The sequence below is a fragment of the Amblyomma americanum genome, chromosome 2 (assembly GCF_052857255.1).
Source record: "Amblyomma americanum isolate KBUSLIRL-KWMA chromosome 2, ASM5285725v1, whole genome shotgun sequence".
In the NCBI taxonomy this organism is placed as follows: domain Eukaryota; kingdom Metazoa; phylum Arthropoda; class Arachnida; order Ixodida; family Ixodidae; genus Amblyomma; species Amblyomma americanum.
In genome coordinates this window covers 98,892,194-98,903,872 of record NC_135498.1, presented here as the reverse complement: position 1 = coordinate 98,903,872, position 11,679 = coordinate 98,892,194, and positions in this window count along the sequence as shown.

Below are 11,679 nucleotides of genomic sequence, written 5' to 3'. Positions count from 1 at the left end.
AAAAAGTAACATTGGTGTGAAGCCTGTAATTTCTTTCAATGAACAAGTTAAGTTTTGATTGGATCGCTGCATAAAAAAAATTACTGGTACTTTACTAATTAAAGTATATGCCATCGGTGTTGTGGGATTCATCGTTCATCTGCAATACTGTAAGTATTCTGTTCTAATAGAACCAATGCATCAGGATGCAATGGGTTGAATGAAGAATAAAGTTCTTCATAATTCATCCCAACAAAACAAAAAAGGAGCCCCAACGAACGCTGCAAATAATGGTGGTGGTGACTGTGTGAGGCAGGCGGGATCAGCTTTACAATAATTTTGTCGGTATTTGTTCTACCTGTGCATCAAAGGCAAAAGAAGTGCACCCAATACCACTACCACGGAAGGACAGCGATCTCTAGAAAGTTTGTAAGTAGCTTAGCTATCAAGCGCTTCTGGTTCAGGAAATAAAGTCAGGCGACGCTGTCCGATGACACATCCCACCTTTTTTTCAGAGCGCGCAGCAATGCCCGACGCTCGGCACGGAAATATGAGTGCACTGTGAGGAAACGGCGCGCATCACTCACAACGCCGAAACTCATGCGCAGAGTTGATGGAGCACATTGGATCTTGTACAGTCGCGGTGGCGTTGGTGCGTAGGCGATGCAGGAGACTGGTTTCTCTCGCGATATACGCCGCGTAACTATAGGAGCCTGCAAAGTCAGGCAAAGCGAAGGGTTGCGCCACGAGCTGTTCAGCGAGGTTCTTGTGGTTTGGAACTGCCAATTATGCTGGACGCGATTAGACTTTTTGAGCGAGGTAGTTATTAACATTTAGTTTGATAACTCGGAGAAAGGCACAGGAAGTGGGAAAAAGGAGTGGGGCTGGCAATTTCTCACATTAGAAGGGCTTAAACCTGTCCGCTTCAGGAGGGAAAAGGGCATCTGTTACGCTCTGTGGCGCAACGCGCTGAAGTGAGCGAAGGCAAACCAGATGGTGTCCACATGATGACGGTGTTGAGCGGTGTCAGATGTGTAAAGACTGTTTGATATTATGTGACCGTAGACGCATCGCTGCTCGATTTCCGGCGTATTGCGACATAACGGCGCGTTGGCATTGTCGCAGACCTTTTGCGAGAGACTTCCAACAAGTTGGTCGCACTGCTGCATCGTCGGCGCGATCGTTGCTTACTGCCCAGCCGTTAACCAGGAGGATTTAAAGAGAGGCAGGCTGTTCGTAGTTGCCTATATGTTAGACGAGCTCAAAAAAGGCTAAAATGTTTTATCGAACATAAACGCACGACAGCTCAATAGGACTACTGCAGATTATAAAATAAACGCATATTAATGTGTTTGACATTTATATTTCCTAAAGCCTTTCTTGCCTATGAAAGCCGCTCGCGCCGCACCGACTGAAATTGTTAGCATGCGAAACAATGGCTGCGATTGGCGTCGCAACGACTATGCGACTGGGCCGTATTTTTTCGTGCACGTCGCATCGTGTGAAACAACCTTAACCTCTGGACGCGCACAGCCGCCGCACATTGACGCTGCGCGCATTTGAAACGCGTTCAGACCCGACTTCGGCAAATCCCGACGCAAGCGCTCAGAGTACTCTTGTTGCAGGGGCACCAAATCCCTCTGGGATCTCAGTCTGTCGCACACAGGGCACGAGTGGCCTAACGTACTCGCCCGCATTTCACGGTTGTACTCGACGGTCACGCTGTCGCGCGCTGCGTACCGTAGCTGATATACCGGCGGCACCGGCGGCGGCGCTTCGCTCGTCCCACCAATGTTCGTTGACTTCAGCTTCTCGCTGGACTCGCAGTCTTGCGAGGACCAGCCTCCGCATCCAGCGGCTCCCTGCAGCGTCTGTCGATGGTCAGGACATGGTTCAAGCCTCCAACAAAGTCTCCAGCACCAGCTGCGAGTAAACTTCGAAAGCGGAGGCTGGAGACTGGTGGCGACGTTCGGTCCGGTCCACGGTGGTCTGGCCTCTGCGTCGATCAGCGTCGCGTTCAGCAGCGCTCAAAGCGGAATCTTTTATGCTGATTCTGGCAGTCATGCTGCTGAGCTGTTGGTGTTGTTGTCTGCCTCTGCTCACATGGTACAAACCCACGAAGGGGGATTGGCCAGGGTTTTTTGAGGAATGCCAGAAAGAATGGTTGAAGTGATAGCAAGGTCAAAGGGAAAGTAAGCGTTTATGAACGAGAGCTGCGGCGACCAATTGAGCCACCGCTGCTTCTGCATCATTTTCTTTCTGAAGTACTGTAATCGGATTATTATAATTGAGCAAGATACTTCGCAGCTGTGTTACTGCTGCTCTGATCTTCAAAGCGAGCCGCTGTAAACTTGCCGGAAATATTTTATGCCAGGCGCTATTTTTTTTCTCAGCGAGATTAGTAGTCGAAGACTCAACCTATCCACAGCGTTACAAAACTGGAAGCGCTGTGGTGCTGACTTGAATAATCAGAATCACAAATATATGGGAGTCGCGCAGGCAGAGACATTTAGTGTCATTTTAGTAGCCGCACTCCACGAACTCGATCTGCCTAATATATGCCAAGGGTGCATGTCACGAACACAGCAGAACATGAGTGTTCATTTTACTGTGAAAACATTAGAGGCGTCGTTCGCGACAAAAACCGGCGTCCGTCCGTCCGTGACACTAAGAAACAGGTGGCCCATCTGCTGCGGGGGCAGGTGAAAACCTGCCTATCACGGCCCGTGGCAACATAATTATTTTAAATAAATTAAATGCAGTTGTCGCCCTCCAAAGTGGCACTGTACATCAGCTTATTGGTAGAGAGAGAGACAGCTTCCCAAATAACTGTGAGCAGAAATGAGCCTTACGGGAGGTCGGGACGAGCAACTTGCGTCTCACAAGCCCGACAAGCGGTTGTGTTTGAAACAGCCACCTGCCGGGGCGGTGGGGCATCGCTTAACAGCACTGCTCCAGTAGGTGTATGAGGACTCAACGCAATTAATGAATCTATTAAAGAGAAGGATTACTTGCGTGGCAGGGATCTCTGATACGTTAAGCGTCATCCAGGTTTTTTGCTCGCTGGTCGCTCCGGGTTTGCCTGCTGGTGAGATCAGTGGGTATTGCTTCGATACTCGAATGCCAGAAATCTTGCATGGGACCCGAAAGTGAACGGCTTGGAGTGGATGACTATACTTTACGAGGTGGCAGTTTATGCTGCCGAATGTCCACGCAGGGTCCTGGCAAGTGTTTTCCAAAGAAAAGCACAATACTTATAATGTGCGAATTCTGCGGAAGACCACGAGCAACAGTCAGCGTTCTAGACCGAAAGCAGGGACGTACGGCCGAGTCTGGTCAAGTCTGTCCCATAGACCGGGAAGTTGAACTTTTTGGTTTATTATCGCATAGGATATCAGGGCAAATGAATGAGACAGGGGAGAGACAGGGCACACGCGCGCCATTGTCAGCTGGTCGTCTCGATGCCAGATATGGAATAAGGAAGCTTGAACGACGGGAACAACACAAGCGCGGCAGAATGTTGTCAAAACGACAGCCTCCCACCACGTGCCATCTGTTTTTCTTCTCTCCTGTTTATCTGTGCGCATGCCACGTGCCTGCCACAGTCGACCTTATGGTGCAAGCAGGTTTCGAAAGAGCTGCAGACGCAGCGGGAGGCATTGAGAATCTTCAATGCTTGTGCTGGAAACGCCTTGAGTTATATCCCCAAAAAGCTCCTCTTGGATGACGTGACATGCGCCCGGAGTACAGCGCCGTCTGGCAAGTCATGTTAACCTTTTAGTGTTTTTCTTTTATGCTATTTGCAAACCATATGCTTCACCTGAAATGTTCTGCAATCTTAAAAATAGGCTTTCTGGGCGAGAAGAGCACTTTTTTCCCATAGCGTTGTCAGCGGTGTACCGAACCAAAATACAGCTAAGACGTGCTAACTAGCAGGCCGGTTAACTAATATTGAACAGCTACCTTTCTGACTATTAGTATTAGGCTACTTAATAACTTAGAGGCGTGTAGCCCACCGTGAGCAATATCCATATCAATTTCTAGAATTTCGAAAACGCTGTTGCCCTCATCACTGTGGCCCAACAAATTTTGTCTGTTTCGTCAAGTTACGTGCACTGAAGGGGTTTCTTTGCCTTCAAGCTGTCCGAAGGTGTTTATTTTTTGGCGCGATGTCAGCAAAATTTGGTGGGCTACAGCGCTGAGGGTAATAACGTTTTAGAAATTCTAAAGACTGATGTAATTATCACTTACGGTGGGCTGTATGCCTCTCAATAAATAAGGAGACTAACTGTAATAACTATAAAGTTAGCTACTCAGTATTAGTTCACTAGCTTACCAGTTAGCACGTCTTAGCTACATTCTGATGCGCTATGCCTCTGACAATGCTATGGTAAAAAGAGCGCACTTCTCACTAAAAAAGCCAACTTTTAAAAATTGCAAAACATCTTAGGCGATTAAAACTTTCTTTTGGTCGAGTTGGTTTATATCCATCTTGTAACAAATTTTAGCGCAAACAGACACAGACAATGAGAGAGGCAACACACAGAAGCGCTTGTGTGTGCATGTGTTGTCTTTCTCGCGGTCTGTGTCTGCTCGCACTAAACTTTATACAGCATCTTAGGTGAAACACCTGGTATGTTTAAAAAATCTTGCGATCATGCTTTAAGGTATATTTGTACATTAAAAATTTGGAGGCGCTTAGGGCTGCACATTTATACATTAAATTTTGATTATTCAGAAGGTGATTTATGTTAGTTGATGGCCTTAGTTTCTGGCATTTTCAAATAAAACGATTCGAAAATAACTTTTGTAACATTTCGAAAACATATAGCTTGTTGCTATAACGTAGGAAAGCTATTATGTAGCTAGAATTATTCCTAAGCCTGAACACTGAACTTTCTTCCAGCCCCTGGGAAAGAAAGGGAGTGCCACATCATGATTCGGTTATTAACAAGTATTCAAACATTTTTTAAAGCTTTGCTGGGGTTTCTGCAGGACTTCTTTAGAGTGTGGTACCTCTCGAGGCACTCTCTTGGGTGGAGGCCAGGCTTCCTCCCATATGCCTTGCAAAATAGTAACTTAACCCTTCTGCCGCATTTTGCCTTCTGTCACTGCGGACAGAACGATCCTTGTCGAAGGAGGTGGCACACAGTTGTCTTCGTCAAAAAAGTCATCTTCGATTTCTACAAAGTCATCAGACAACTTTCCGTAGAACACGCCCGCAGATATGAAAGTCTGGCAGTGATTTTTTGGCACCAATTCAGGCGCACAAACCAACATGATTAAAAATACTTCTGCGTCAGTATGGGGCCATCCCTCGAGAGGAAAGCCAAACAGCTTACCTACAGACTACAATGATTCCAACCAGATTTCGCGCCATTTTGTCCTACAGAAATAGCAGGCAAAACACTTTGTCTGACCAGACGCAGACTTTTCCGCCGTCGGGCGGTGCCCATCAGATGACTAGGACGGGCATAACGCTATATGTCGTCTAGAATTTTGACTCACATTTGTATTAAAAGAATGAACTTGCGCCATGTTCTTTAGAATTTATAGTTCAGATAAACATTATATCATAAAATAATAGTTTCATCTTCCTTCATTTAATTTTAAACTGTCTGTCGCCGAACCTGAGTGCATATACTACGAAGTGCAAATACTACGGAGCGCAAGTACGGAATGAAAATACTGGTGTTTTTCTTAAGCCGAATCGAATTCGAGTAGAGCAGCTTTGCTAATGAATCAAACGCGAGGACTGCAATTTAAAACCAAACCGAAAACGAATCACATAGTGAAAAAGCCGAATCTAATACGGATCGAATACTTTCTGTAATTATTCCGTACATGGGCGCATGTTCATACAAAACGAATATTCCTGCAAAACAGCCGCCAGCGGCACCTTTATAAGTTATGACACAAAGCTGTCGCTGTCAAAAGACGCAACATTGATATCTACTAGGGGATAGGCAACAGGAGGTCTGTATATTAACTCTTTTACCGTCATGTCATTCATACGCGTAGTAAAATTAGCTTTTCGTACTAATGACGGCAGCGTACTAACTATAGCGCCAAATTACTATCGGTGAGAGGGATGACAATTTGAGATATCGCCACCAAGATCGAGCACACCGGCAGGGCTTGATAAACCTGGTATAAGGCTTCGCATCGCCCAACCTTGAAGGCCATATGTATGAGCATCATGAACGCCGCCACAGGAATGAACCATGCCGTCGTGCTGATCCCTCCGTTCAGTGCAGACCGATCGCGGGAGCATCCTGTAGGCCCGGCTTCTGAAATAGCCACCGAAAAAAACTATGGCGTGCCCTATTCGAACTCCGTGCTATTTACCCCAAAACTATTCGATAACGTTAGAACGTATCCCATTTTTCGTTGCGAACAATTTTGAAGATGCAATATTTGATTTGTTCATGGAAACGAGTACCAGATATTTTGATAGACTATTCGAAGATTTCGGATATTCGCACACCCCTTACTTAACGTGTATTGTACCCCAGTAGCGCTCTATTCTTCATTCTGGAGTAGCATGTCAGGCCGACAACCAGGCAGACCTCTCCTGTTCCATTAAAGTTCTTCCCCTCCTCCTTTATTCTTCATTACCGCGCAGTTTTTCCCTCGTTTCGTCATAGTACTCTGTTCATGCTTTTCTATAGACCCCTTGATTTAGTTTAGCCTTTATCTCAAAATATACCCAGGAGACGGGGTCTCGCTTTGGACCTCTCTGCGGACCCCTGGTCTTTGCGAAAAGTTTCAGCAGCGTTTCATTGGTCCCTACTTGGTGCTCAACCAAACTTTTCCAGTGAACTTCCGCGTCACTCCTGTGGATTCTCTTTCGAACCGCCGTTACCGCGGGACTGAAATTGACCACGTCTTCCGACCGAAGCCTTTCATTATTCGCACTGCATCTGACCGCACGGGTAGTAGTTGTTGTCCTCTATTGGAGTTGCACATACCCACTGCGTCTTCGTCGTTTTCACCCATCTGACGCCGACTTCATCCTCTTTCGCCTCTGAATACTCGCCATCATCGCTTTGGTTGTTCGCTCGGGGCGCGTCTCTGGCAGCGGGTTGGAATAAACGTCTTCCGTGAAGTCTTGCCTTACAATATTTACTTGTCTGACCATACCTATAATGCCTTGTATTGTGAACTCTTGGTTAGTGGCATCGGTGAATATTGTCACCGAAAGCCTGCAGAGCGTTGAAGAGCTTTTATTAGGCACGAAACCACTAGACTTTGCAGGGACGAATCAGCCGGCGGATGCTCGGTAGAGGAAGGCGATGAAGTCAGGCAGGCGTCAATTATTTTGTTTCTGATTAATTATTTAAAATTTAGTTACTCAACCCACACCGCTTTGTTTCCTCGATTTTCATTTCGATTTCCTCAAGATCTCTCAACATTCGTGATTTTACTTTTCCCTCAGATTCCTCTATATTTATGAGCCGCTTGAGATAAACCCGGGTGAATTTTTTCCTGTTTGGATCTGAACCAAACCCTGGCCAATCTCCCACCATGGGTATGTGCCATCGTATTTGAGGCAACAACAACAACAACAGCAACAACTTTTTCCGAACGCATTGCGCCGCAAGTAGTTGGACAAATAGTGTGGAAATTTCATCAAACCTCATTTATCCGCGCAAACCGTAGAGCCTAGAACGTCTCCTTCATTGCCGAGAATATTCAGAAGGGGCTATGAATCCGTTAGGCTATCAGCTATATGCCGTATTATAACGTCAGCATACATTAAACACGCGAGCCTCTGATCCATGTTCGTTTGCTTAGTTTACACGATATGCTATATCCTAACTTACATTCCAGTAGCCTTCTTTCTATATTTTTCTCATATATATTAAACAGAAGCGGTGATAGCACAAAATTTTGCCTCAATCTTTTGTGTATATCAGCTGTCGCATCATTCTTTATGGCACCCTCTCTGTTAGCTCTGTTATGCTTGCCCTCTTGTTAGCTATGCTATTTTTGTCTTCTTTTTCCTTCGTGGTCTTCTCACGGAAAATTTTGTTTTTGGTTTGGTACATGGGGTTTAACGTCTCAAAGCGACCCTGGCTATGAGGGACGCAGTATTGGAGGGCTCCAGATAATTTCGACTGGCTGGGGTTTTTTAACGTGCACTGACTTCGCACAGTACACGGGCCTCCAGCATTTAGCCTCCATGGAAAATGCGACCGCCGCGGCCGAGATCGGACCCGTGTCTTTCGGGTCAGCAGCCGAGCACCATAACCACTTAGCCACCGTGGCTGCCATTTTTTGGTGCTGATCTTGGCCCTTCTAATTACACACTTTTTTCTAGTGTCCCCTAATCTGACGCCCGGAGTGCTCCGCGAACTCCATATAAAGCCTACTGCGCGGTCTGCAAGTCCCCTGCCTTTCCTCCCAGCCTTGCACAGAAATGTTCCGGCTCATTCGAAAATTCTCCCCAATTCCTGGTCCTCGCGCTGCCTTGCTCATTGCTAACACTTCGAAGTACTTCTTGCAGCATTTTAAGTTCCGAAGGCCCGGTTCGCAGTTAACGAAGTCATTTTCCAGTTGTCTGCTGCGTTCTTCCTCGTCCCGTACCCTGCACTAGCGATGACATGTTTCTCATGTCTTGAGCTTCCTCGGCTAAGTGATCAGCTATTCATGCTTCATCTTCGCTCAATAGGTCGTTAAGCCTTGCCGCTATTATTACAACATTACACCCTGGAACTACCGACAACTTACTTTCCGTCTTCTGGAGCACTGCATTCGTCGCATTACCTGTGAACCTCTGGAGTGCGGCCCGCCTATCTCCTTTTACTCTTTACATTACGGCTCCTTCGTATATACTCATATTTCATTCCCCTGCGGTAAACAGCTCCGCACTCTTCATTTCTCCTAACTGCCTCCACCTGCTCGCTTGTATCAGGAGATTGGAAGCGTGGCTATTTTGTTCTTGCTCTCGGTCGGCTGTCACAGCGGTCCCGATCCCGTTGCTTCTCTGCTCCCTACGCAGCTATCTTAACCCGTCGTATCAGGTGCTGCTTCTGCACAGGCCTACGTGATATTTGCTTTCTGACCTTGTTTCATCTCGGCCACGCCGATGCTAGACTCATGCGTGTGCTTCCCATACACCGGCATGCTCGCCATTGCGGCCTGAATAGCGGTGGATTTCACATTTTCCCCTAATTCTTCCAACTTTACCCCCGGTTTTTTTTTACGCCTTTCCCAACACCAGTTTTGTTTTTATATTCTCAACACGCGACACAAGTGCGGCGTTTTAGCCTTTCATACTGTCCAATCTTGCTCTCACTGCTCATAACGTATACAATAATTCCGCACCCTGTTACACCTACTGGTTCATAACGCCTCCTATTGCCTTAATTGTGTAAGCATGAGCCTCCACATTTTAACAAAGTTGTTAAAATTCAAGTTTCAAGTTCATATTTTTCGTCAGGTAAAAATGCAGTGCATCAAAGCTTCTGTTGCAGAAAGAGGTCCCGAAGCAGAAAGCAGTAGTAGGACCTCTGGTGGGAAAGTAGATATACTTAGTAAGCATTAGGTATGCAAAGAATAAACAAAAATTACAGTTAAAGAACAAACAATAACCGTAATAACAAACAGCAACAGGAAAAACATTTAAAAACAGAGCAGTAATGCCCCAGCAAGAAAATAACATAAAAATGTTCTTCGTTAGAGAAAAAGTTATCTAGGTAGAAATGAAAAAAACATTATGACCGTTTGAATGATGTAAGAGACGGTGAGCACTTAGCGGTGAAGGGTAGACTGTTCTAGTGGCTAATTGCTGCAAATCCAACTGTTTGTTTACCGCAGCTAGTGCGTACTTTTGGTAGTGAAAAGTTGTTGTGTAGAGGAAATCACGTGAAAATGGGAATATTTAGGTTCGTTTTGCCGATAATATGAAGCAAATTTCTATTAAAGACGAACTGAAAGGCAGTGATCGCCAAATTAAATTTGATTAGCAAATTAATCGGAAGATTATGCTGTTCATTGAAAAGTGGAGGGAAACGAGCATTATAATGACTATTTGTAATGAATCGAACAGCTTGATTTTATATGCGTTCAAGAGGAACTAGATTAGTCTGGTACGTAAGACCCCAGAACTAATGCAGTAATCGAGATGACTGTGGATGAAGGCATGATACAGCGTGATTAGCATTTTGGGTGCTGAAGCACTTACGTGCTTTTAGAAAATCCGCAAGCTGTATAAAGTGTTTTGCTTAGTCTGTTAAATATGAGAAGTAAACTTAAAAACCTATAAGCGCTACACCAAGGAACGTACAATAAATGATCACTGAGATGAATTTCTTGGGAGATGAAGAAAACTGGAGTTATGTTGTCTTGCTCCTTGTTGTGCGAACTAAAAGCCATATACTTAGTCTTGGAAGAATTAATCATGAGTTCATCATTTTGACACCGTACGTTTAAATTAGCTAAGCCTTAGTTCAATTGGTTACTTAATGTGCTGATGCTACTATGAGAGGTTAACACAGTCGTGTAGAAAGAACTACGCTGTTAGCAATATAAAAACGAGCGATAAGAATCAGGCAATGGACATCTCGCCGTTAAGATTGCCCAAGCTTTCTTTCCCGCAATTTTTGAGGAACGCAGTTTAACGAATGCTCGCTCCTCTATGAAGGCCAGACTGCTTGGGGAAAACACAGCGTAAGAGTGGAAGTAACCGAGAAGCAACAATAAGCGAAACGTCTAAAGGACAACTTTCTGGAAATATCAGCAGAATGCCAAGCAAGCAAACGCAACAGCTATATTGTGTATATTTGATGAAAGACGACCAATGGAAATAAATAATTCATTCGAAAGTCATTACCAGTATTAAAACAAAATGTCAGGAGAAGAATTTTGAAGCAGCAATGAAAAACTTTAGAGAATAAATTTGAAGCAGCGATGACAAAAGTTTATCGAAGCATTCCACGCCGTGTAGCCTTGCGGTGTGTATGATGACGCTTGTGACATTTTCCGCGCTTAGTTTTTCAGACCTCAATTATCGACTTGGTGGGAGGCCTTGCACCGCATTAAAATACGCTTCGCTGTCCCACGTAACCGCGAAAAATTTGAAACAGTAAATGGGTTGGGCTTTTAGCATTGTTTTCAAGCACGAATCCCTAGTTTGGGCTGACCGATGCCATCCTCTTTCTGCTTAAAAGAAACGAAAGAAAATGTTTGTTTTCGTCATGAAAGTAATGAAACTTCTAATAACAAATAGCTGGCGGTATAGCTTGCTGAGCACAAAATATTGTCCGAAAGGAAGTTTTTTTGCAGGTGAACACCACCGCCACGCACCTGAAAGCTCGATTGAGGTGTCCACTGACTCAGGGAGCCAGTAATGCGCCTTTCCTTTCATCAAACTCAACAGAGTCTATACCTTCCGCTGGTTTTGAAAAAAAAAAATAAAGGCGCGATACGGTCTTAACTTGTAGGTTGACGCCACCAGCACTGCCTCCTCAAAGCACGATTAAAAAGTCCAGTGAGCAAGTTACACTTGCAACTCAGAGGATTCACACAGACATACACCGCTGAAAACCTGAGAGTGCGGCTAAATTGCTTTCGCAATAAAAGTGCCGTCTGTGCCGAAAGCAACCACACTACAAGGATTGTTTCTTACCCATGGAGCGGCGCGTATTTATGGCATACTTCAAGCTCTAGGTGTAAGGCAAGTAAGAACCTTATTCT